Source organism: Rhipicephalus microplus, chromosome 1 (genome assembly GCF_043290135.1).
Source record: "Rhipicephalus microplus isolate Deutch F79 chromosome 1, USDA_Rmic, whole genome shotgun sequence".
Taxonomy (NCBI): Eukaryota; Metazoa; Arthropoda; class Arachnida; order Ixodida; family Ixodidae; genus Rhipicephalus; species Rhipicephalus microplus.
Genome location: NC_134700.1, coordinates 176,048,840 through 176,073,249, shown reverse-complemented (window position 1 = coordinate 176,073,249; position 24,410 = coordinate 176,048,840).

Genomic DNA, 24,410 nt, shown 5'->3' with positions numbered 1-24,410 from the left:
GCGTTAAATTTTTACCGACCACGTCTCAATGTTGCCTTTTTTATCCGCTAGGCTATGTGTTCTGGCGCTGCAGTCAGAACGGAAAACTCGACTGCACGGTGCAGCTTACACAAAGCTAATAGAAATTCTATACATTCAATTTTTCCATTCTGCCGGTAAAAACAGCTGTAGACACATAACGAAAAAGTCATAGGACCATGTAAAGATAGAGGCGTAAAAGATGATTTTGGTTCTTGCCTATAAAATCAGCCCACGGTGATGCATTGCATGTAATTTTTGGTTATGGCTCAATATGCCTTGATCGTGGAAGTTATTCGCGAGCAGTTCTCTGTGTGAGCTAGCCGCCTTCATCAAAATGCATATACCGTAAAGCGAGGTAGTGCTCTCCTTCGTCAATGTGCCGCCACTCTATTCGCATTGTTCTCGATAGATATTCACATACGCTTGCTCTTCCAATGCGAACGACGATGGTGCTGCACTTCCGCTTGCCCGAGGTCTTTGCATTTCTTCCTTCCTTTTCTCTTCTCTTTAAAGGCAGATGTGAAGAGTGTTCTTCTTTGTTGAGCTTCTTCGGTTTACAATAGTCTTTCGGGGAAATGTATGCGTCATCGCTATGACGTACTGTGCAACCGTAAAAAAAAAACCTCAGTGTTCAATTTTTTTCCAGTAGTCGAACACTTTCCTCACGAAGCCTATAGTGTTGTGACAAAAGTGCTTATTCCAGTTGCATTTTCCTGCGACTTACGTTTATCCCTAGTGAACAACATAATCATACCGGCTTTTGAGTATGTGTGTATTTGGTTACGTGTGTGTATTTGTGTATGTGTGTGTGTGTGTGTGTGTCTGTCTGTGCACGCGCATCAAACTTCCGCACATCGCCAGTTTCGACTAGTTTGTTGGTGGCAATTAAAAGGAGTGCCTCGCTGGCGGCTGCCTTGCATTTATTTTTTTGTATTGCTACGATTACTGTAAGAGCCTGATTGGGCAATACATAAAGGGGATGTAAGTATGAGTACAAAATGTGTGTGAACATACACAAATAGGAGAGAACATGAGTGCAAATCATAGTTTAAATAACGTATCTTTAGATTAATGAATTTCCTAGTATCGTCATTCTCTTTAGGTTGTGAGCACGGTGACGTATTAAAAGTTGTTTTAAAGAATAAAACACAATCAAGAAGGGGCAAAAAAAGCTCCGAACGGATACAAAATGCAAAAAAGACAACTGCATGACAATTTTGCGTTACAAATTTTCAAAGGGCCCCTAAATCATACATAGTGAGTTCAGAGGCAAGTCAGTTGTTTGTTTCGCGCCTTGACTCCCCTTCCAGCTAGCGATATCTGATCCTCACCACTTATTTCTTCGGGAACACGTGGAATGTCAGAAGCAAGCGTTAACAGGCAGGATTTTTGCACTGTTTTTTTGTACGCTGCTATGTATGCTTGAGCCGTCGCGAACGCTGAAAGGGAAGTGAAATCAGTTATTCGGACAAGACAATCACGCGAGGCAAAGAACACAGGCGTGTTACTGCATGAAAGAGCAAAGTAGTAGACAAATCACAACAAATACGGCTCCTAAATCGAACACTCGGGTGCTTAATGTCATCCTGACGTCATGTGAGCAAGCCGCTAGTGTCACGAATTGTGCCGCAGAGACGGAAAAAAGAAAGACTGCTTCGATCGTTCTAAGCAATTTGAGTTGTTGTTTAGTGGTCCTTTAATGTGGAAGATCAGTTTTGATAAATTACAGAAGTACTTCGAGGCTATGGTATGTTTCCTTCCAAAAAGATTATTATGGACGCTTCAAATGTGGATGGCTTTGCTACGATATATGAGGCCAAAGGGCTTAATTCTGTAATCGATAATGCTAACGAAGAATTTTCATAAGCGTTCGTACAACTCAAAGTTTTATTTTTGAATAGCGGGATACAGCGTGAAGGATATACAGAAGAAGGTCCCAAAGCAAGGGGACCATACCGGGAACCTCTTTAGAGAAGGATCAGATACAAACTATGAAATACGCACAAAAATTAAAACTGTGGACGGCAAAACACACACACACGTACACACGCATACACACACACACACACATATATATATATATATATATATATATATATATATATATAAAGAACACAAGCGAGTACACGTACGAAAGAGCAATACTTTTATGCCAACGTTTCAGCCGTGGCACGGCCTTCGTCAGGGAATGACGAAGGCCGTGCCACGGCTGAAACGTTGGCATAAAAGTATTGCTCTTTCGTACGTGTACTCGCTTGTGTTCTTTATACGTACCAGACCCCTTGAACTTCCTGCTGAATATATATATATATATATATATATATATATTTAAATAAGGGAAAGAAGTGTATACCTAAGGGCTCGTTTTCCGTGTTTTTAACACAATAATAATGAGATATAACAGACAGTAATGCCAAGGAATGTACAGGGGAAGTTATTAACATTAATGGAATGTAAATAAGAAGAAAGAAAAGTGGATGAAAAAATTTTTTCATCCACTTTTCTTTCTTTTTATTTACATTCCATTAATGTTAATAACTTCCCCTGTACATTCCTTGGCATTACTGTCTGTTATATCTCATATATATATATTTATATATATATATATATATATATATCTATATATATATATATATCTATATATATATATATATATATATATATATATTCATATATATATGCACGCACGCACGCTGGAGAAAAAGTGACGCAGAAGAAATTTAGTACAGAGAACTGCTTTTTTATTTGCAATATACTGGAGTGAAGAAAGGCAAGTTAATTTCAACACTATGAAGCGAGAGCCACCGTAAATTGTATCAATACGAATTAAGGTATTGTTTTTGCGGTATTAAACAGAAAAAGTTAAAAGCGCTAAAGAAACAAATCACACGCCTAAAATAATTATTAACTCAAAAAATGAGCTTAAAGTGTTGTTTTAATATGCAGTAAGAGCTCACGAAGTTTTGATGGGGAGATGTTGAAAATTTAAAATTTTAATAGCACAGAAATATGCAGTCATTTCGCCATAATTTGTAAATGTTTTTGGCAGCAAGATGTTAATTTTTTAAACAAAACAAGTGAGTGGGGTTCATATTCTGCAAGAAATGCAATATGTTTATTTATTTATTTATTTATATACACATACTGCAGCGCTAAGTGTGCTATGGCAGGAGTGGGTGTACAAAATACGCGAAATTTTAACAGACAGGAATGAAAATTATGTAAGCAGGTAACATAATACAGATGTGTGGTTATACAAGGTCAAAAGTGCACAAACATGTGATTAACATGAATGAAAATAGAATAAAGAAACAATGCAACTCAAGAGCTTACACCAATGGCAAATAGATGAGGGTGTGTTACAGATGCATGTCATGGATGTCGGCTTGAAAATTGGATAATGGGATCGGGCATGAAATAAACTGGTGGGTGAGACCCTGCTTGATTAACCTGAAAAATATTGTGATTATGTTAAGCGTTAATAAATTGTCAGTTGTGCGCACTTTCTTTTCTGTGCGTACGATATTAGTGTTATTGCGACTAAATTTGGAAAAAAAAATGCGCTGAGTTTGGTTTGTAGGTGTCGAACAGATGAGAAGTGACACTCATAGGTGTTGCCGTAGACAGCAAGACCGTAATTAATATGACTATAAATGAATGCATGATAAAGTGAAAGAAGAGAAGGAGTAGTTAAGCAATGTCTAGCTTTTACTACTGCTCTGAAGCCGGAAAATAGGTTTCCGAAATGTTAGTTGTTAGTGGAGGTGGAATCCAAAAAATGAAAAACATTCGCTCGTAAAATCAAGTGAGAATCAAGTGTTACCTGAGGTAAAAAAAGTAGTCGTGCTTGAGGAGAATGGAAAACCATGAATTTAATTTTGTTTGTATTTAAATTCAGATGATTATTGTGACTCCAAGTAACAATGTTAGGTAAAGCAGTTTTGACTTGATTAGTTACCGATGTTAAATATACACCCGTGTCTGAAACAGTCGTACCATGCACTTATAACATGTATTGTGAGGGTGAAGCGTATTGGTAAAGGTCATTTATATATCGAATGAATAATAATGGTCCCAAGATTGACAATTCCGGCACCCCCTGGTTAATAATTTCGGTGTTTGAAAACTTGCTGGAAAAACAATCTGCTAGCTTTCTGCCACATTGTTTCTCAAAAACATTAATGATATCAATATATTGGTTAGGTTTTGTCTGTTTTATTTCATGAACGTGGTCTCACCGAATGGACACATTTATAGCTCGAGCTAATAGGGTGTTACCGTGGTAAAGAGCATAAAAAACTACATGATAGATGCGATGAAAGCGTTTCATTCTCTAACCGATAATGCTAACGGAAAATTTTCATAAACGTTCATCCGGTTTCATAGGTTTTGTTCCATGAAGCTGGTCTCACTGAATGGCTACAATTGAAGTTCGAGCCATTGGGGTGTTACGATAGTAAAGAGCATGAAAAACGAGAGTGCACATTTTCTGCGCACGGCGAAACTACAGTAATTCTTCATTTCACCAAGACGCGTACGCTTTCGTAAAGACCGTACAGAGACATGATGAATTGCGTTGTTTCATTTTTAACTGGTTTGAGTAGGTTTGAGTGAAAAGCATGACGTGAGTGACCTATGGTTGAGGCATATTGCAAGAAAGACCTGATTAGGGAACTGTCTGCACGAAGTCAGGCATCATTACGCGCAAGATGGAAGCATTTTCGTAGGTATATATCCTTATTTTCAGGCTCCTTTCGAGTGACATCTTCAGCGTGCGTAATCTTGCTTGTAAGAGTGCGTCGAAGTATTTACTTCAAGGTACTGAACAGATAATAGTACCACGTGTTTCATACCGGGTACAGAGTTCGAGCAGAAAACAGTAGTGAAGTGTGTGTGTTTAGTGCTTGAAATATTGATTTGCATTTTCCATAAATTGCACCATCCAATTAGTATATTCAGGTTCGGAGCGCAGTGAAATGAACAGTTAATGCCTTATGCCTTTACAACAGACGCAATCGTCTGTGAAAAGGCGCATTTATGATGTGAGATTAGTATCGATGGCAGCTATGCATATTACAAAAAGTAATCGCGAAGTATAGAGCTTTAGTGAACGCCAGCAATGGCATCAGTATGCCTAAAAAGTAATGGTGTACACTGGTGTCCTGAAATTTAATAAATCGGAATTGCTCAATTTATTCTGTGCAGTTGTAGTCGGGTCGTATGTATATAGCCTAAGTAGTAGGTGATTGTGAGGCACCCGGCCAAATACTTTGAAAACGTTGGCGAAAGTGTCGCCTGTGTAAAGTTGATGGTGCATATGAGTTTTAATATCTCGAACGAGTTCATGTAGTTCCGTATGACGTGAGTGATTTTGACAGAATTCAGGTTGATTATAGAGAAGCAAGTTAGAATTATGTTGAGGTAATGGAAAGTATGTGTGTACACATATTATGCCAAAGTATTCTGTGAAAGATAGATGCTAGAGAAATCGCGCTCTAGGTGGTGGTGTCTATGGTGTTACGGGACTTGAAAACAGAGATCACTAGTTGATATATCCAGTCATCCGTGATGCGACTTGTGCCCTTCAACTATTTAGCGAAAAGAAAGAGCAGTGGGACGTAAATTTATGTGCTTTGTGCTTATATCCCTGGTATCGGGGCCCAGCTAGAATCTAAACCAAGCATGGTTAGTGGAAATGAAGCATTTTACCACATAGCTACGCAACTACTTTTCAAATAGACACTATTCTTCTCGAAACGTAAATACTGGTTGCAGTGCTACCCACTCAATTTAGTAAGAATTACATATTTACTTCTTTGATGCATCCGTTACGCCGGGTTATTGCCAATTGTGGTTAGTTGCCGTGTGCTGAAGTTGATTTATGTATTCTAAGAGAACTTGTTGTCGGGCTAGTTGGTAGATCATTTCTTTGGTGTGTGTGCGGACAATGTGTCCTCTATATATCCAAGCCTTCGAGCTATGAATAAATCAGTTGGAAATGAGCGCTGTGTGTTTGATGCATGGGTGTGTGCGTGTGTGAGTTATCGTGTCAAGTTTTCGCGCTCTAATTAACTTTTTTAAATTGATTTATGTAGCAGTGTCAAGGGGCAGCATCTTTGCTAGCATCAGCGCTTCATATCAGCTTCTGGTGTTGCTAATACGCATGTTTCAGTTCGCATCGTTCCGCTATTGCAATAAAAAACGGGTGTATAAACATGTGCGACTGTTCAACATATTACTGCTGTGCGTGCAAGATTTGTAAATATATTTAGCGTCTTCTCATGACATGACGCTCAATGAAGAAATTGCAACACGGTCACCTTCTCTCCGCATGTTTCGCTTATCGGTGATTTTCAGGTGCGTGGGATCCGCCGAATTTCTCATCTCAATTTTTTTATTGCATTCATTTGATTGTTTTTGAAATTAGGAACGTATAACAAAACCATTCATTGATAGAATTTCATCAACCACTTTATAAATGAAACATATGTTTCTCTTTTGTTTTGAGTTGTTCTTAATACGTGCCAATTGCTTTACCGGCTTTTTCAATATTGTTTTGATTAGGTCGCCAAAGATATTTCGCATTCTTTTTTGAATGTTGATGACGCTCAATGAAGAAATTGCAACACGGTCACCTTCCCTCCGCATGTTTCGCTTACCGCTGATTATCAGGTGCGTGGGATCTGCCGAATTTTTCATCTCAATTTTCTTATTCCATTCATTTGATTGTTTTTGAAACTAGGAACGTATAACAAAACCATTCATTGATAGAACTTCATCAACCACTTTATAAATGAAACATATGTTTGTCTTTTGTTTTGAGTTGTTCTTAATACGCGCCAAATGCTTTACCGGCTTTTTATATAATGTTTTGATCAGGTCGCCAAAAGTATTTCGCATTCCTTTTTGAATGTTGATATTTTGACACTAAATGCGGCCTGAACTCGAATGAAAAAAATGGGTGAGAAATCATCATAAAAAGAACAAAAAAATGGCGTTACACAACGACAAGTAAGTTAACAGAAACATTGTCTAACATCTTAACAAACCAAACAGCAACAATGCATTTTTCTCTATCCTCCAGCCATCGTTCGGCTCTCGGACAGGGCTAGAATGAAACTTTTCATTAACAAAATACAACGCCATAAGTTTCTCCTTGCTATGTTCTTGTCATTTGTTTACTTTTGCTGTGGTAGCATCTCAAGAAAGTATGGTTCTTCGTGGCATTCTGTCATCTGGACAGCGTGCAGTATTTATGGTCTTTTGTCGAAGTGTCCACACCAAGCAAAACACTGAGTGATCAATCATTCCTGGTCCATTAGACAAAGACGTCGCAATTCGTCTCTCGTATAAACATGGCCCTATGCCCGCTTTGTCACGATTACGGAATACACTGGGGTATTCAGTGCACAAACCGTTGGCTAAGCACCGCCCTTACGCCAAAAAAAAACCGCATATAAACATCGAATGTACTGACTAGAGCACTTTTTGAGCACTAGTCTGCAACATTGTCCATGAAGAGAAAAAAAACAAAAAAACTAACTTAGTTTTGGCGCAAGAAATAAACACACACACACACACACACACACACACACACACATATATATATATATATATATCTAAATATATATATATATATATATATATATATATATTGCCACATGGTTTGCTTGGGTGAGATCGAAGAGTGAAAGAAGACAAAGACGATCTCTCTGAGCCGCTGCTTGAGTAGTCGACTAAACGAGCCCATTTTTTATCAAGTTTGTCGAGAGTAACGTGACAAGACTGGTGGAGTTGCTGGGTACAACGTCTCGCAATCCACCCGATGCCCAAGACCCCGTCCAGCAGCCGGAACACAAGCCCTGCACCCGTGGACACTCCTGTTCATAGAGTAAGCCGCCGCCAACGAGGCCTACCGCCTGAGACACCAACCACTGACGCAGCGACTATGACTTCGACACAAGATCCCATGCAAGCTACGACACCTTCCACGCCGATCTACTGCACCGTCCAGAACCCGCTCATGCCTAGCCCCTTTCACGGAGCGCAGCATGAAGATGTTGACGACTGGCTGAGTGAGTTCGAACGTGTCGCAGCGATCAATTACTGGGATGATGCCGCGAAGCTCCGGAACGTGTACACGTGCCTAAAAGACGGTGCCAAGACGTGGTTTTTGAACAGGGATGATGTTCTGACATCTAGGCGCGAGTTCCAGCGTCGCTTCCTGGAGACCTACAGGAGTCCCGACCGCCGCGAACGGGCGGAGCGTGCACTTCAATCACGCATCCAGATGCCCAACGAGACCGTCTCGATGTACGTCGAGGACATGACACGGCTTTTCAAGCGAGCGGATCCTGCTATGGCAGAAGAAAAAAAGTTGCGCCACCTCATGCGTGGTGTGAAGGAACAACTTTTTGCTGGTTTGGTGCGTAGTCCCCCCAAAAGTGTTGCTGAGTTCCTTACTGAAGCGGCAACAATGGAGCGAGTACTGCACCAACGGTCTGCCCAGTTTGACCGTCAAGTGAATGCTGCCTCAACTCCCGAGATTTTCGCCACCCCTGGGAGCAAGAGCGCCGAATGGATTCACGAGATCATTCGATCTGTCGTCCGGGAAGAAATGGAAAAGATGTACGGGACAAGGCAAATCGATGTTGGGTCTATCACCAGTGTCATCCGCGACGAGGTCCAGCAGGTGCTGCACGCCCATCGTTTTCCGCCCACGTCGGTTGATCTGGAAACGGCTCCTGTGTCTACTGACAGTCGCCGTCGTATGTACGCGGAAGCCTTGCGATCTGCCACTTCTCTTTCGGGTCAAGGAGTCCCGATCCAGCCAGTGCCGCACGTCCCGATCCAGACAATGCCATACGTCCCGATCCAGACAATGATGCCGTCAGTCGCGATTCAGTCAGCGCACGCTGATTTGGACATCGATAGTCGCCGTACACCGACGCGCAAGTCTGATCTCTGGCGTACGCCAGACAGACGACCCCTCTGCTATCATTGCGGTGAGGCTGGTCACATTTACCGCGAATGCCCATACCGGCAACTTGGACTGCGCGGATTTTCCGTCAATTCCCCTCGTCCCCGAATTGGTCAAAGGCCAAGGGATATCGAAGAATATCTCGCGCAACAGCGTGCACCCTTTACACGACGGCAATCGCGGTCACCATCTCCGAGGAGACCCGCAGCCACTGGGCCACGTTTTGGGGTGACGGCACGGGAACGCTCCCCGAGCCCTCGTCGGGAAAACTGAAGGCAGCGGCCTTCGGGGGCAAGGTCGCTGGGACTCAAAGTGCGGAAGACCTCCCTTCGATGCTTGCACGCAACGCCGAAGGCATTTCGTCAGAGAATAATCGCAGTGCCGAAGAAACGCCGACATCCGCATCTGAACTTAGTGACCACGTGTCGCTCGACATACCTGTGCTGGTTGACGGTCTTCAGGTCAGTGCATTGGTAGACACTGGTGCAGACTATTCGATCATCAGCGGGAGGCTAGCGAAAGATCTCAGAAAAGTGATCACGCCGTGGAATGGAACGCGAATTCGAACAGAGTGAGGACACGTTGTACCACCGCTGGGTCGCTGTACCGCAAGAGTGAAAATTCGTGCGTCAACGTTTGTGCTCAGCTGCCTCGTTCTCCCCGACTGTTCGCGTCAGCTGATTATCGGCATGGACTTCCTTCGGGAATACGGTGCCATCATAAATCTCTGTGCGCGCATCGTGACCTTCTCGACTCAAGGCGCAACAGATCGAGACGCCGATAACTGCCGTAGACTTGCGCTGCGTGTTGCTGACGACAGTGTGACGCTGCCACCTCGAGCAACTGTTCCCATCGAAGTCACTTGTGAAGACTTCCAAGACGGCGACGTTGTGGCTGAAAGCAACTTATCACTTCTGCTGCTCCAAGGTGTATGCGCCGCCCGAAGTGTAGTGCGCGTCCGTGACGGACAGTCAACGATACTAGCTACGAACTTCAATTACGAGCACCGGCATCTTTTCCGTGGAACCACCCTAGCCTATGGAGAACCTGTTGCCGACGTCACGGAGTGCTTCGCGTCTGAGGAAACGCATGAGGATAAGGAATTTCTAGACCACATCGACATCAATTCGACGCTGTCAGACGAGAGAAAGGCTGCACTTCACGACCTTTTAAGGGAGTTTAGATCTTGCTTCGCCTCTTCTTCTAAAGTCCGTCAAACTCACCTCACGAAGCATCGAATTATTACCGACGATGACGTCCGCCCCATTCGGCAGCAGCCTTATCGCGTTTCTGCCAAAGAACGCGAGGCTATTCAGACACAAGTAAAAGAGATGCTCGATGACGGGATTATTCAACCATCCAGCAGCGCTTGGTCCTCGCCAGTCGTTCTAGTAAAGAAAAAAGACGGAACGCTGCGATTCTGTATTGACTACAGGAAGCTTAATAGCGTCACAAAAAAGGACGTCTACCCGCTTCCACGAGTAGACGACTCCCTCGACAGGTTACGATGTGCGAAGTATTTTTCGTCCATCGATCTAAAGAGTGGCTATTGGCAAATTGAAGTGGATGAACGAGACCGAGAAAAAACCGCGTTTGTGACTCCAGACGGACTTTACGAATTCCGAGTTCTTCCCTTCGGCCTCTGTTCTGCACCAGCCACTTTTCAGAGGATGATGGACACAGTTCTCGCTGGCTTGAAGTGGCAAAGCTGCCTTGTCTACCTCGATGATGTGGTCATCTTTTCCGAGAGCTTTGAAGAACATCTGAAGCGTTTGAGAAAGGTTCTGGAAGCCATTCGCACAGCTGAACTTACGCTGAAACCCCAAAAATGCCATTTCGGCTATGAAGAGCTGAAATTTCTGGGACATGTCATTAGTGCAGATGGAGTGCGACCTGATCCAGACAAAACTGCTGCTGTCGCCGCCTTCCCTGTCCCATCAGATAAAAGAGCAGTACGCCGTTTCCTCGGCTTGTGCGCGTATTATCGCCGATTTATCGCCAACTTCTCTAAGATAGCTGAACCTCTTACGCGACTCACCCGAGATGACGTACCCTTTACTTGGGGCGTAGAACAAGATACAGCGTTCACAGAGTTACGACAGAGAATGCAAACAGCCCCTGTTCTTGCCCATTTTGATGAGGACGCTGCTACAGAAATTCATACAGATGCCAGCAACGTCGGACTTGGCGCTGTCCTTGTACAACGACACGGCGGCGTTGAGCATGTGATAGCTTACCCCAGTCGTACTCTTTCTCGAGCTGAGACCAACTATTCTACGTCAGAAAAAGAATGCCTCGCAGTCGTGTGGGCGACGACCAAATTTCGGCCTTACCTCTACGGTCGTCCCTTCAAAGTGGTGACTGACCACCACTCGCTCTGCTGGCTGGCAAATCTCAGAGATCCATCCGGCCGTCTCGCACGGTGGAGTTTGCGTTTGCAGGAGTTTGACATTACGATTGTGTACAGGTCAGGGCGCAAACACGAAGACGCCGAGGCGCTTTCTCGAGCACCTGTGGGGAACGCTGTCAGGGGCTCCGAAGATGAAGATGCCTTTCTCGGAGCAGTTAGTGACTCCGAATTTATGTCAAAGCAGCGGGCAGACGATGAATTACGCCCAGTCATTGATTCCCTGGAAGGCCGCAACTCTCAGGTCCCTCAACACATTGCTCGCGAACTGTCCTCTTTTTGTCTAAGAAGAGGCATTCTTTACAAGAAAAACGCCCGTGGTAGCGACAAGGCCTTCCTACTCGTTGTTCCTACCGACATGCGTGATGAAATCCTCCTGGCGTGCCACGACGAGCCCACGTCAGGACATTTGGGCTATTCGCGAACTCTCGCCCGAGTACGCCAACAGTATTACTGGCCGCGACTATCAACTAGTGTACATCGATATGTGAAAGGCTGCCGTGAGTGCCAGCGCCGCAAGACTCCGCCTGTGAGACCCGCGGGCCTGCTCCAGCCGATCGCACCACCACGGACACCGTTTGACCTCGTGGGAATTGACCTTCTCGGGCCCTTCCCTTTGTCGTCCTCTGGGAACAAGTGGATTATAGTTGCGACAGATTATCTCACGCGTTATGATGAAACAAAAGCGTTACCCCGTGGCACGGCCTCTGAAGTCGCGCAGTTCTTCGTGCACCAAATTGTCCTACGGCATGGTGCCCCGTCATGCGTGATTACGGACAGAGGGACGTCGTTTACAGCACGAATGATGGAGGACATTTTTAAACTGAGCTGCACAAGTCATCGAAAAACAACGGCTTATCATCCGCAATCCAATGGACTGACAGAGAGGCTTAACAAGACCATAGCGGACATGCTGTCAATGTACGTGGACGTACAACATAAAACCTGGGACGAGATTCTTCCATACATCACGTTTGCTTATAATACGGCAACGCAAGAAACAACGCGATTTCCGCCTTTCCGACTTGTTTACGGACGCAACGTGCGAACCATGCTCGATGCTATGCTTCCGTGCGACGAAAGCAATGAACTTGCTCAAGATGCTGAGCAATACACTCAATACGCCGAAGAAGCTCGTCAGCTAGCTCGCATAAACACCAGGCACCAACAAGATGCAGACGCGCGACGTTACAACCTCCGCCATCGAAATGTCACCTACCACCCTGGGGACCGAGTGTGGGTGTGGATCCCTGTCCGGCGACCAGGCTTATCCGAAAAACTCCTAAGCCGTTATTTTGGACCGTACAAGGTTCTTAGACGAATCACAGATCTTACCTACGAGGTATTTCCGGACGGCGCAGCGTCTTCTCGTCGACAGCTTCGGCCCGAAACCGTGCATGTCCTTCGGCTGAAGCCCTACTTCACACAGTAGCCCTTGTGGTTTCACGTGCTACGACATGCCGTGACATTGCGTTGCCGCTGCTGTTTGTGTTCTCGTGTGTTTTTGTGCCCTTTCTTTTTGCGCTTGGCGGAAGCGTTGGCGAAACTTCCTCATTTGCGCTGCGAGTAGTGGCACTCTCCCTCTTTTGGTTCTCTGTATCTGCGTGTGTATGCCTTCATTTTTTTTATTTACGAGCATCGAGTCGATGCTTTCAAAGGGGGGGACTATTGCCACATGGTTTGCTTGGGTGAGATCGAAGAGTGAAAGAAGACAAAGACGATCTCTCTGAGCCGCTGCTTGAGTAGTCGACTAAACGAGCCCATTTTTATCAAGTTTGTCGAGAGTACCGTGACAATATATATATATATATATATTAAAAGCGCCTGTCTGTCTGTCTGCTTGTCCCTGCTGAGTGAGTCATCAAACTAGCCGGTCACGAACCACGACAAGCTAGGAGGGACAGACCCACGGCTTTAGAAGCTTCACCCCTATAACATGCATCCTGCTCAGTTGGAATCTCACTGAGCTCTGCAATCCCAAGTTCATGTAGGTGTGCTTAGCGCTAGGATGGTGTCGTAGCGGAAGCTAGGTTTACGATTTAATCAAATGCAGCACATACCGCAGCGCATACCGCAGCTTGCACACACGCGCGAACATGCAGCTCGTGCAGTACGGCGGAGCATGAACGACTGACCGGAAGAGCCAACATGGTCCTTGTTGCCGTGTAAACCCGGACCCCCGACATGGTGTTTAAGTGGGAGGTGTCAAGGGGTGGGTCAAAGGCTGATACCACCCTAGAAAACAGAGGCGGAGCACACATGAAAGTTCGCTAGCGTCGGAGAGGAGGAAAGAGATGAACATTATCTGTATGCGCCGCCGGCTGAAGTGTCCACACCTAAAAATTTTAAACACGATAGTCCTTCTCGAAGAACTTTGAAGCAAAAATTTTGGTCTGTCTGTTTGTGCTCTCCTAACGACACTTTAACGCCTAAACGGCCCCAGACGATACTTTGAACGGCCGACCCCATCCGCTGCGCTAAGCGGATGGGATCGATTCATACTTGTGTTATTGTCGTTCATACTTGTGCGATTGTCAATTAAAAAGCAATTATTGCGAATACCTGATGCTCCATAACAACACCTCAATATTCTGTATGCGTGCCTTTTTACTAGAAAAGGCACACGTAAGTGATCCTAAGGACCGTAGCGTTTATCTCGCTGCCCTGACAATGCAACGCTTGCACGAAAAGGCAAGTGTTTCCAACGCTTTGCTAAGACGACACGGTGGTGGCAACTACCCGTCACGTTGCGTTTTACACCTTATCCCATCCGAGACGGGCCCACACGCCACGGGCTTTGTTTTCCAAGAAACTGCTAGATGGCGCTCATGTCTCACGTGTGACGTGAATTGATGCGCTCGCTCGCCTCCGCTGCACGCTCGAGGTACTCTAAGGCAGCGCCTCTAGAATACTATTCACAAATTTTCCTGCCAGAGCGTCAAATAAACGTTTTGTTCACTCTCTCCAGGCGCAAGAGTATCGTTTTTTTTGGCGGCATTTTCAGTGTAACATGTAGATAATTTTTTCTTACACCAAGCTCACAGCCAACAACGCCGCCGCAGAAACTGGCACCGATGCCGGAAAGCACAACATAAAAATTATTTTTAAACACTCTTTGGCTAACCACTACACATGTTACGAAACGACTGGCTCCCAAACCGTAAGAGAAAACGCGACTTTATTCTGCGGTCATGGTGAAATATCTGTCTAGCAGTCTCTAGCGAGCTCTACGTCCTCGGTTTTCTCTTCTTCCTTCCCGGTGTCCTGCGTTCTAGTTGCTCCGTTCCGGTTCATTTTTTCAACATCATCCTCGGCGGGCCCAAGTGAATCGGAGGCTTCGAGCAAGCAAATCTTTTGCGCAGGGCGATTCACAACAGAACCGTTGGCAAGATGGATCGAACAAGCACGCACAATGTTATTTCTCCCTGGCAATAACTTAAGTACTCTGCCCATTTTCCATGACGTCGCTGGTGCTGTGTCTTCTTGCAAGAGCACTACATTACCAACTCGGAGCTTTGTTGTTAGGCATGCCAAGAGATTGTGTGCCGACCACAGCAATAGCAGATACGCTCGTTTCCATCTTTCGTTGCAGATCAACAGATATGTGAGGTTCTGATGGGCACCGTTGTGGAAATGATGTGCTGCATTTACCCAGCCAGAAATGCCATGTAGTTAGGGGCTGTAGCACGTTAGACTCACTTCCAAGATAGGTAAGGGGTCTGCTGTTGATCGCAGCTTTAACCTCACACAGCACCGTAGTGAGGCCTTCCACGTTAATACTACTGCGTCCGGGTGACTTCTTGAGCGCACTTTTTGTCGTACGAATGAGGCACTTCCACCATCCACCACACAATAAAGCGCGTCCTGTGATAAACTTCCATTGTATCCTGATCTCCACGGCGTACTTGCGAAGAGCAGTTAACGCAGATGCAAACCATCTAGCAGAACTCCGAAACGTCTGGGCGTTGTCAGAGTACACAATTGAGAGTACATCACGGCGTGCGACGAAACGGCGAAGGGGAGCAAAGTTGTAGCGGTGGTCATGTCTGATGTTAGCTCAAGGTGAATGGCGTGTATGATGGCCAACGAAAACAAAATTTTGTAAGTCCTTATTGGACCACTTGCAGACTTCGCGTACAGCGGCCCGCAGTAATTAAGCCCAACAACCGTCAAAGGGCTGGTTTCTGTAATTTTTTCGCGAGGAAATTGGGCTATTGGTGCTGTCTTTACTGTAGTTTTCCAGCGCTGGCACATTCTACAATGAAAAAAATTATCCTCTTCACGGTTTGACGCCCTTTTAATAACCAGAAACACTCTCGAAGCTCAGTAAGGGTTGCTTCAGCACTACCTGGGATTGTACTCATATGTGCTGCCGAAACAAGCAAGCTGGTGCGCTTTTGTTCACTTGATAGAAAGATGGGGTGACGAATGTCCTGTTCAGCGTGCAGCTCTTGCAGTCGCCCACCGACGCGAAGTAGGCCGTCCTCATCCATAGACGGGCACAAATGAAGCACCGGGGATGTTGAAGGTAATGGTAGACCTTTCTGCAGCGCTTGTACCCCGATTGGGAACGACTCTTCCTGCATTATAAACAGCCAATAATGCTCAGCTTGAAATAATTATTTTGCTGTCAGAGAACCAGACGCTGATGGGAAGCATCTTGCGCGGCATCTGAAACACTGTATTCATGCAGTTACTTTTAGCAGTCTCGCTAAAGAGCTGTAGTTTTCCAGGGGCACGACACCGTGGCGAGCATTATTGGCGGATGAACAAACGGATGTAATTTCTGCGGAAAGCTCTCGATCATTGTTCGGTTGCTGCGGTTCGGTGAACAATATTTTTTTGTTAGATTCACTGAAGTCTATATCTTCGAAATACCTTGTTTTGTCACAGAGTCAGCTTGGGCCATGCCACCACTTGGACGATTTGGTAAGATGCGAAAGTGATTGTCCTCGAGGGATGACATCGGCGGGTTTTTCTTTGCTGCTACAATGAAACCATTGGAAAGGTCTCCTGCTGGATTTCAGTGACACTGTGTGCTACGAATGGTTCCAACTTGGTCATTGAACTCTTTATCTAGTTTAGTGCCAGAAGCGAGTTCATCCAAAAGGTAACAGTGGCCTGTTGGAAAAAAGGGACCTTGTTCATGTAGCGTTTAGGCTGCACCGCGATGGTGCATGCCAGGAGCTCCACGCGTCGAAGCGATACCATTTTCAAAAAAGCAAGTCTGCCCTTGCGGATCAAGAGTCGCGTGAAGCACGTTTCGGGTGGCGGGTTCACTCGTACGTAAATGCAAGCACCCTATGCTCTAGGACTGGCATCTGTGGAGATGTGCAGCTTAAATAAAAAGGGCTTATTTTTGTCTCGTAAGATTATATATTGTGGAATAGTGATGGACGAGTCGGACAGCTCAGAACACCAACTATTCCATTCGGCCTGTTCCCCTTCAGACATACTGGCATCCCATGCAACATTTTTCTTCTATAGATTCCGCAATACCATTTTAGCCTTTATGGTGAATGGAGTGAGGTAACCCAGTGGGTCGTACACTCTGGCCAATGTTTTCAGAGCTGTATGTTTGGTTGCCGGCTTTCGGCGGAAAACATAGCTGCATGCTCAGTGCCCAGGATAAGGTGATCGCCTGAACATTCCCAGGGAACACCTAAAACCTTCATCATTAGATTGTCTCCAGCTTAATTTTCGATGGTGCAGCTGTCACGCAAGAATCTTTCTTTTAACTCGTCGCAATTTGAGGCCCACTTGCGAATTTCCATGCTTGCCTCGTCGAATATTTCTTTCGTTGTTTTCATAAACCTTCATTGCCGCCTGAGTGCTGGGTAGCCCGATGATAAGATTGTAGCGGCGAGAGAAGAGAGAGACGTGAGATGACGTCGAAGGCGGCCGATGGGGCCGTGCCGATCTCGCCACTTTATTACAGGCCTGAAGCGGAGCCACGTCGGCTACCAGCGTCCAAACCGCCAGGCCAGAAGCTCGTTCTAATTCTCGCGCAGATCGAGCTAGCATTAGCTGCGCGAGAGGCGCGGCGCAGTCATTGAGAGATGATGACGATGATCATGCATTACATGGCTCCCCCCCCCTAGTGCTTTGCGCGATTTGAAGTGTATATAACAAAGAAAGAGAAAGAGACTATATACATGTACGACAATCCACAAGGTGTCCGTTTGGGAAGTCCAGTTTGTCAACGTGTAGTGACCATCGGGAACCAGTGGGTCTCTGGTGGGCGACACTGGGAGTTGCGCAGTGGACGAAGAAGGAAGGAAGGGTTGGGATTCGAGTGGTAGGGGCCAGCTTGGGAGGAGAGGGTGGCATGAGGGGGGTAGCCTGGGTAGGCCTGTGACACGAACGGGGCGCCACCATATGGAGGCTGTGGTTGTGTGGGCTGTGGAGAGGGGCCCTGGGGCATGCTCTGTTGGGGAGGGCCGGGTTGCGGTGGTCCCTGTGCCCCGGTGGGGGCAGCGCCTAGCGGAAAGGGCTGCCCATGTGGCATGCTCTGGCCGACCGATGTCTGAGGAAATGCAGCCTGACCAGGACCTAGCTTCCCCGACAACGTCTCCTCCTCTCTCGCCGCAACATTGGTGACCCGGAGAACACGCCCTTCGCCGAGCGGCCCGCGGCCATGTTCCCGCCACTCTGCCCACCATTGCCGCCGTACCAGCGAGAGAAGCCGTACCAGCGAGTGCCGCCGTAGCGGCGAGAGAAGAGAGAGACGTGAGATGACGTCGAAGGCGGCCGATGGGGCCGTGCCGATCTCGCCACTTTATTGCAGGCCTGAAGCGGAGCCACGTCGGCTACCAGCGTCCAAACCGCCAGGCCAGAAGCTCGTTCTAATTCTCGCGCAGATCGAGCTAGCATTAGCTGCGCGAGAGGCGCGGCGCAGTCATTGAGAGATGATGACGATGATCATGCACTACAAGATCATTCACGTAAAACGCGTGCTCCAATAAGGCTACGGTTTCTTGATAGTTCTGCTGACAAGGTAAGAGGTGATGATGAATTGTAGCCGCCAAAAGAAACAGGCTTGATGCAGCTCCAAAAGGTATTCTGGTCACCCTCCAAGTTGTAATTGGTGGCATGGGCTCTTCCTTAGTTGGCCGTCGTTCCAGCCACAAAGACCCCAGAAGGTCGCGATCTTCGGGCTGGATCAACAGCTGGAGGTTTGCCTTCTTTATGTCAGCTGCAAGAACGACAGGGTGGCAGTGAAAGTTCAGAAGTAGGCGGACAATGTCCACGCCGAGTTTGATGCCCTTCAATAGGACATCGTTGAGGCAGGGATGACCAGCTTCATGTGATGACGCATCAAACACCTCTCAAAGCTTCGTTGTGACGGCATCCCGATGAATAACATGAAAATCATGACCTGTTTCTCATAAATGTCATGATTTACATTTCATGGGCCTGCAGTTCTTGCGGTGGTTTTGTTCATATGGCAAGCAGCAAAACTGGTATGGTATGACATGATTGCATGGCGAACACAAGTGACCAACCCTAACATGAAAATCGTGACATGCGTGCCATGTAACAACATGACTACAAGCCAAGCTTACGATACGCTCACGCATTTCGCTAGTGTCACATATACAAAATTTGGTATTACGGTACGTGAATGGATGACGAAGATATGTGACTGGTGCAAACATGATAAACATGAGATGCGTGTCATGTACCACCATGACTACATGCTACGCTCATGATGCGCTCGCGGCCATTTTGCGAGCTTCACATTTACCAAACTCGGTATTACGAGACGCGAACGGGCGACATAGGTAAACGACGAGTCAAAACAGGAAAATCACGACATGCGGGTCGTGTAACATGACTACATGCCACACTGATGATGTGCTAACGGCCGTTTCGAAAGCTTCACATGTGGCAAATTTGGTATTACGTGTCTCCAATGGATGACGAATGTATGTGACTGGTGCGAACATGATAATCATGAGATGCGTGTCATGTGAGACATGACTACATGCCAAAGTCAAGGCGCCAATAAATTACGACTTGACGTGGTGCACCTGACGTCAGACTACACAGTGCACGCGTTTTGCTAATGTTGCGTCACTGTGCCCAAGGTGCACGCCAGTCGGCGCTACATTGGAGTATATTGGACCTTTCATGATTCGTTCAAGGCTGTTTTCCTAGCTCCGCATACATCGAATTTAGTGTGACGTGACGTGACGTAACTCAGGGGACGAATTGCAACTCATGATTATGGAGTTAGACAAGGAGAGCAGAAAGGTGGGTCTTAAAATTAATCTGCAGAAAACGAAAGTAATGTACAACAACCTCGGAAAAGAGCAGCGCTTCGAGATCGGTAATAGTGCACTTCAAGTTGTAAAAGACTATGTCTACTTAGGGCAGGTAATAACAGCAGAGCCGAACCATGAGATTGAAGTAACTAGAAGAATAAGAATGGGGTGGAGCATATTCGGCAAGCACTCTCAAATTATGACAGGTAGATTGCCACTGTCCCTCAAGAGGAAGGTATATAACAGCTGAACCTTGCCGGTACTTAGCTACGAAGCAGAGACCTGGATAATGACAAAGAATGGTCAGCGTAAGTTGAAGACGACGCAGTGAGCAATGGTAAGGAAAATGATAGGCGTAACCCTATTGAAGAAGCAGTAAGCAGAACGCGTCTGGAAACAAACGGGTGTTAAAGACATTATAATACAAACAAAGAAGAAATGGTCATGGGCTGGGCACGTAGCACGAGGGAAAGATGACCGCTGGTCATCAAGCATCAGAGACTGGATTTCAATAGAAGGCTATCGGGTGAAGCGGAGACAGAAATTTAGGTGGGCAGATGGGATTAGAAAGTTCGGGGGCATAAAGTTGCAGCAGCAAGCACAGCACCAAGTTCAGATGCCTTTGTCATGCAGTGGGCGTAGTCATGCTGATGATGATGATGATGATGACATAGTCTTATAAAACAGCCGTCACGTCTCGTTAACGAGAATCGTAGTGAGGTGCCAACCAATGAGTGTCATTTATATAGCAGTGTCCACGGCCACCATCCTCACTGGCGCAAGCTCTAGGTATGAGCTTACCGCTTTTGGTGCTGCAAATACATTGATTGATTTGTGGGGTTTAACGTGCTGCAAATACATGCGACTATTTACAATATGTGAGTGCGTGCAACGTTCTTACATATTTTAGCGTAGTGTCGTAACATTTGGGTCGAGAAAAAAAATTCAGAACACAGTCACCTTCCCTCGGCTTGCTTCACATAACATCGATTGCCGAGGTACTTTGAATCTGCCTAGTTTTCTTCTTCTTTTTTTTTCCTCTTATTATTCTTCATATGAATAATATTGTTATTATTAACAACCACAACAGGCAAGAATGACGAGAAAAAAAGCTTGTAATTCTCAAACATATCCCACTAGTATTCGACAAATCTGTACGTGTGGTGACGGATCTGTCAGCAAATCATATGTGATTCTTATCTTAATGAAGTTTTAAATTAGGTATACCTCTTCGCTCACGTGTGCTCGTTAGTTTCCGTCCGTAAAACTTCCGTGAGGCTTATTAGCCTAATGAGCGGATAAAGCAAGCTTCTACGGGTGAAACGTCAGTGTACCTTTCTTACCACGTCTTATTAGACAGTTAATTGGGAGATATGAGAGATGCGAGGTAGTCGTTTTTTGAAGAGTGTCACATTGATCGTTTTTTAATGGGCAAGAAATGTTATTCAGGTGTTTAAACATTGGCCAAAACTTGATATCTTGGCCGCACAAAATTCTAAATGTCGATCTTAGGAATTAACAAAAATAAAGTGTTGTGCAATCAATTTTTTGCGTTCAAAATCTTTAAAAGACAAAAATTTCAAGCAGTAATATACATACCCGGACAGCTCTCTCTTCTCACAGGTTTTTGTGCATTGTTTTCAGAAATAAACAATAAGTTTAGTGAAACACGTATTGACAAAGAAACCAAATTATAATGACTCCAAAATGTCGTTCATGGGCTTTGGATGATATAGTTTTTACGAAGGGTTTCTTTTATCAGGCGGCATAAGAAAGATAATGGTAAGTATTAACTGTAAACCAAAATCAGCTGAAGTAGGAGTTTAAACAAGTATTTTTTATACGTGACATGCATGTTCAGTAGTTAAAAACTCCCTATGAGAGGGATGCGCTTCATGTAAGAATACACACATACGAATGTCGTTACATTCGTACGTGTGTTTGTGTACGGCTATCTGTTTAGCACGTCGGTGTGTAGCTCCGGTGCCTTGTGTGTGGGTCACTGAGCATTTATCGAAATACAACGAGATTGTCAGTACAGCGAGGATTAGCAACAGCCAGTTGGTGTTCAGCGTGAATGTGTCAGGGTATATATATATATGTTGCACCGTTTAACTGCGCAGGACGTTGATCCGATTCCTCAACAAAATAACGCAAATACCTTGCTTCAAATTACTGAGTTACTAATTGCGAAGAATGATTTCAATGGTAACAAAAGTAAGCTGTTGCGATTATCTAAAGTTGCTTCAAGAGTTTTACTATCTAAAACTTCTGAGCGATACAAAGTTGGCTTCGCTAGACCTAGCAGCAAGCTGCATGGCGGCTGGTGTGAGAGCTGCGCCGGTGACGCACTCACCCCTACCGACGGCGTTGGCGGGTTCTAGAGATGTTACCGGTTATTTCAGAGGCTGCAACTTATAAGTGGTAATAAGGTCTCGTAACGTGATCAATATCAAGCCGGTTAAGTAGCGAGCTCGCACTGCCACACCGGCTGCCGTGTCGAGTTCTATAGGAGCATGCACCTGTCACCGGCGAAGGAAAGAATGTGTTTCACCGAATATAAAGGCTGCTGGAATGGATAACAGTTTCAATGTTGTCTTCTGCGCTATCCGAGCTCAGCTGTAAAACTGCTAACGCGAATGTGAGTGCCGATATGAGGCAGAGGCACACAGAACAAGCATACAGCTGTTCAGGCACTGCGAGCAACAGGATCAGCGGCAGCGAACAGTCTCGTTCGTTTATGCCTGTCACTCCTTAGCATAAACAGCGTGAATAGCGGACTCCTTTTATGTTCTGCGTGGGAGAAAAATAACGGCGACCAAAACTGTAGCGCAGCAAGCGTTTTGTGATCGCCAGCAGTCGTTTAATGTATAGCAGTGCCATACTCCTTGAAGATGCCTATAGCAGTAGAACGCGGTGGTGGCGGTGGGCCTCGCTTATTAGCCAGTGCAACTGAATGTGTGCCATTGGAGTGATCATGCATGGCCGCTTAAGCTTTGTGTACGATTCAGGGTATTTTACGGATTCCCACACAGTACTGCTAATCCAAATCGAGTTCATGCGACTGAGCAGCAGGTGATATTGAAGTTGAAATATAGTTAAAAAACATTGAATGTTAGGCGGGTTTTATGATAAAAGTTATGTTTCTTAAAAGACATCTATCGGACCACCATGAACTTTTACTTAAGTCATGAATGTGAATTGCTTAATTACTCGAAAAAGGGTTCCTACCTAGATTATACGGAAGGTCAAAATACAGCGCCTATATATACCCGGTGACTGAAGCGTGGTTGTGCAGAAGTTGTCGCTGTGAGTGTTTTAATCATATGCGGACGTTGTGTGCATGTTTGAGTACGTGTGATCTATGTTGTGTGCTTCAAATATATTTTTTGGATTATCACTTAAATATTTACTCCCATACTTACTAATAAAGTTCTCTGATGAATGTAAATAAATACTACCCTAAATTTATTCAAATATACCACACTTTTGGGGTACAAGTTTTTTCTTCCTATTTACAGAGTTAGTAAAATCTTCATCACGGGGTGCGCTTGAGGTCGATTCATGTACTGCCACCTAGCCCCTCATCTTGGATTGGTTACAGTGATATATGGGTACGGCCAGCTGCGTAAAAAGTTTTGCGATATGTTGTTCAATGGTATATATAGCGATGGCTGTTGGTATTTTGGCCCACAGACACATAGCATTTGACCATTGCGAAACGAACACTGCGATGGATGAACAGGCTCTCACTTTGAGAAGAGAAAGGAATATGGGAAGTTTTTCATCATTATCATCTTTCTTAGGTTGTGGCGGCAGTACATTTCGGGTATGGTCCTATCGGGACTAACCAAATGCGTCCTGAACGATATTGCTTATCTGATGCATCTTGATGGGTTATAGCTTCTTATTTCCAGCTGTGTTTGTACTTCTCCATCCCGAGTTGGCCGGCAGAACTTTTCATGTATGTGTAGACATCCATTAACGAATACGCCACGCGAGGCCTTCTCGTGTATTCTGTTGGGAGTGGTGGGGGCAAGCAAGCTTTTAGCCGGTACCTTTCCTCTGAACACCAGACGCCGCTCAATAAAGGTGAAACTGGAGAGCAAAGCAAACTTTGGCCATCACGGTCAAGGGTGAAGCAAAATCTAAGTAACAACGAAGAGCTTTCTAAAAAGTACATGAAAGAAGATAAACAGGATAACTTATAAAGAAAGTTGCATTTGTTTTCCTTTTTCAGCAAGTGGCTGCGCCGCGGTACTGTAAACAATTCTCTTCTTGAGTCCGTCATGAAGGAAACCGGTATTTAATGAAAGCCTTCCATTCAGCATACAAACCACACAAACACACACACACACACACACACACACACTCACACACACACACACACACACACACACACACACACACACATATATATATATATATATATATATATATATATATATATATATATATATATATATATATATATATATATATGTGGGGGGGGCAATATTTGACTGTCTAAAAGGAACGAAGGGAAAGGGAAGCATGAATGCAGAGAAATATTAGCATTTATCGGAGTCTCCGGCAAACCGAAAAGCTGCTTGCGTCACTCATGTGCGTTCTTACAAGATCAAATCAATGAGAAGACGCGCCTTAGCACCGGCGCAGAGGACATCGCATAACATAATATGCGCCGAAAATGAAGACGGGAGTGCTAGGTGCGCGACCTACTAAACAATATAGAGCT